The 3,852-nt window shown below is 51.4% G+C and overlaps 1 pseudogene; it reads right to left on the reverse strand.

Annotated features, from left to right (window-relative positions):
* LOC123080585 (disease resistance protein RGA2-like) overlaps positions 1-3,852 on the reverse strand; it is a 16,038-nt pseudogene that overhangs the window by 10,361 nt on the left and 1,825 nt on the right.

Genomic DNA, 3,852 nt, shown 5'->3' on the forward strand with positions numbered 1-3,852 from the left:
AGGGTGCGATGCCCTTTAGTCCCGGTTCGTGTCTCAAACCGGGACTAAAGGGCTCATTTGAACCGGGACTAATGCCTTTAGCCGCACGAACCGGGACTAATGGGCTTATCTGGCCCGAACGAAAGCCCTGTTCTCTACTAGTGTGCGCCTCTGAAACCCACATCAACCATCTTCACTTTTATATCTTCCCATGCCTTGATGGACCTATTCTCAGACATTACTTGCCCAAAAGCATTTGCCACTAGAGGTATACCTCCACATTTACTTGCAATTTCATCTCCGATTTGTTCCAAGTGAGTCTGGTCATCATCAGGCCTAAATGCTCTTATCTTTATTAATTCCCAGCAATCATTGTTTGGCAGACAACCCAAATTGATTTGGTCAGACTCGTGCACCGGGAGAATTACCCTCTGATGTGCAAGAATACCAGTCTTCATTTGTTCCACTACGAGTTGGTTACGCGTAGTAACTATAATCCTGCTACTGCTGGAGCCATGTTGTAACACCCGCTTCAGCTATTCCAGGTTATCCCTCCCTTCTTCCCAGAAATCATCCAAAACAATCAGGTACCTTTTATCAGCAAGTTTGTCTTGAAGACAATCCTGTAGAAACTGCAAAGTAACATTGTCAAGGTTGATTTTGGCATCTACGCTTTTGATGATGGCCCTCATAATTTTGAGTAAATCAAACTTTTCAGATACATGAACCCAAGCTCTGATGTTGAAGATGTCGACCCTCTTGTCTGCATAAACTGATTGAGCCAATGTGGTCTTTCCTATACCACCAAGCCCCACAACTGGAATGATGGAGGTATGCACATTAGCTTCACTTCTCAATATCAGGCCTATTAATTTTTCCTTTTCTGCACTCCTCCCTTGCATTCCAGTTGACGTGCCTCTGTCGCTGCTGGCTGCAAAAGTCTCATTTTTTCTGCTCCTTTCTACCTGCTCTTGAGGAACCAGATTGAACACCCTGCCCTCATTTTCTATTTCTTCTATTCTCTTCCTCACATCCACCAAATTGTGGGGTCTGGTTATCCACCGGTAGGCTGGATTGTCCCGGGAAAAGAATGCCTTGAGCTGTAAATAAAAATCCCATTAGTTAAAAGTGAAGGTAAAACAGGGATATACAGGTTGTAATTAGTTTACAACTGAAGAAAAAGAAGTGCAACAGCAGCAGCCAAAGCCTCAAACAGAATACACTGAGGAAGAGTCCAACGCAAAGGAGAAGTGCGGCGACGCTACCACAGAAATAGATCATCAAGTAACATAGTACAGTATTTCGAAAAGGAAGTTACATAGTACCGTACCTAACAAGCTTAATCATTAGGTGGGGGAAACTCTCCCCCCTGGTGATTTTTTTTTAAAAAAGCAAGCTTAATCAAGTACTCCAACCATGAGTTGTACAAACAAGCAACAATTCTACAAAAATATTTAGACACATAAGGATGACTACCCCAAAGAGAAATCGAAGGGGAATCGCAGGGCTCCAGCTGTGAGTTTTGGACGCCAGAAATCGGTCTTGTCCAAAAAGACAAGACTAATTATTGAATAAAGATTTTTCCTTGGATCACAGGATAGGGGTAAGACAGTGGCCGTACCTTTGCTTCGTTATTCTTAGTATCCAAGTCGTCCAGCAGGTCCTCAACGTCGTAGGCAACGGATTTTAACTTCAGGAGCCACCGCCCAACTTGTTCTCCAGCAATTCCTCCTTGGCTCACCTTATTATCAGCATCATGCATCACCGCCTCCAGATTTTTTATCAGCATCATGCATCATCTGGAGGCGGTGATTTTTTATTTAGAAAACGGGGGTCTTCCTCCTTTTCTAAATAAAAAATCACCGCCTCCAGATCTTTCATTTTTTCCACCATGTTTTCCACCTCTCCTTTAAACTTCCACTGCAGAGCAATCTCATCCCCCGCAATTTTGATTAGCCTGCTAGTGACTTGCTTCACCACGGCACTCGCAATCATCTCCCCAACACCCACCATGGCTTCAAGTTCTTGCTCTCGATCTCCCACACAAGAGTATGCTGTGCTTGTGAAAGCGCAGCTAGGTAAGGGGCGCTCTGCTTTTGGACTCTACAATATAAAGTATCAAGTACATGCATCTTTGGTTAGGAAGACGAGCCTTGCATCGTTTTTCCTAAACTAATGATGCAATTGGGGTGTGGGTTGCGCGGTTAAGTCATCACCGGGGGTAAGTAAGACAATCATTAAGAAATAACATACAGCTGTTTGAGCCAATAATCCAACCAGATGTGGACGATACCCTGTAACCAAGTGCATTGTATTTTAGTATTACTACTACTATATATGGTTGGATTCAACTACTATGTCTCGTCTGGCAGTGGCACGCCAGCCATTAAACATACTTTGTACTTTGTACACACTGCACCCACCATCCAGTTTTAATTAAAGCCTTACTACAGCTTACATTTTGTCTTGTGGTGCTCTTCTTTCCTACCATAAACTACCGAAAAAGGCTTTCGCCCCGCTTTATATATAAAGCAAAGATCCACAACAACCTGATACAAACGCACGCCAACACACCACACGCACACACCCAAGACAAGATACATAGACGCTGATCGCAGCAACACCACCCCTAGCCCTACAAGAGCAATCGCGAAGTGATGAAGCCACATATGGCGAACCATGGACTCCAAGGCGGCGCCTTCAGGAAGGATATGACACCGGAGCGCCACCGCCGCCTGATCCGAGAATAAGAGTTTCCCCTGGAGCCGCACGATGGGCAGTGAGAGCCGCAACGACGCCTTCAAGAAGGGAACGAGATTCGCCGTCGCCGGTCCTTCCGAAGATAAAGCAGGTTTTCACCCCGGCCAACACTCACCGCCACCGAACGCCACACCCCAGCAACCACGCCGCCCACACGGCCATGGCCTCCGGGCAGCACCAAGCCACGGGCTCTGCCCAAGAGCACCGCGCTACCACCACCAAGGCCGCCGCCTTGGCATCCAAGACCTTGACACCACCTCACCCGAGATCCACCGCTACCCCAACCAAAGAGACGAGCCGAAAGGTCCCGCCTTTCACACCCCTGGGCAGCCCCAAACGCCAAGACCCAATAGGCCGGCCAAAATTGACCTCCATCGACCCGTCCTGCTGCACCGGGCGCGAGACGAGCTCAGTCCAGCGGCACCGTGCACGAGACGAGCTCGGTCCTGCTACACCATGCGCGAGACAAGATCGGTCCTGCCGCACCGGTCGCGAGACGAGCGATGGACCGCAGCCGGGAGAAGGACAACCCTTCGACGAAAGTAGCGGCCGGACGACGAGGAGAGGAGTCGAAGGTTGACACAGGCCGCCTGCGAGCGGGCAGACGCGGGAACAAGCCAACCGCCGCCGCAACCAACATGTCACCTCGCGAGCCGCCCACTAACAAGCCGACGCCGGAGAAGACCAGCCGCCGCCTTGGAACGGCCCGGACCACCGCCGTGAGCCACCACAACGCCGTGGCAGCCCACATCCACACCAGGACCCCAAAGGCCAGCACCGAGCCGCCCGCCGGCAGCCATCGGCCAGATCCGAGCCGATCTGGCCGGCAACCACCGCCGCCAGCAGCAGCTAGCGTGCCGCCGTGGTCCACGGTCATGGCCACGTCCCCACCAAGTCGCAGCCCGCCACCGCGCCGCCCGACGCCCACATGCCCGCCAGACCAGAATGGTGCTGGACCGGGCCGCCGCCCCAAGCACGCACCACCGCCCCGGACACCAGCCGAGGCCACACCGCTGCCACGGACGACCACCGCCACACCCCACGGCGCCGCCCACAGCCCGCGTCGCGACGCGGCTAGATCTGGCGGAGCTGCGTAGCACCCGCACCATCCGC

The sequence above is a fragment of the Triticum aestivum genome, chromosome 3D (assembly GCF_018294505.1).
Source record: "Triticum aestivum cultivar Chinese Spring chromosome 3D, IWGSC CS RefSeq v2.1, whole genome shotgun sequence".
NCBI lineage: Eukaryota > Viridiplantae > Streptophyta > Magnoliopsida > Poales > Poaceae > Triticum > Triticum aestivum.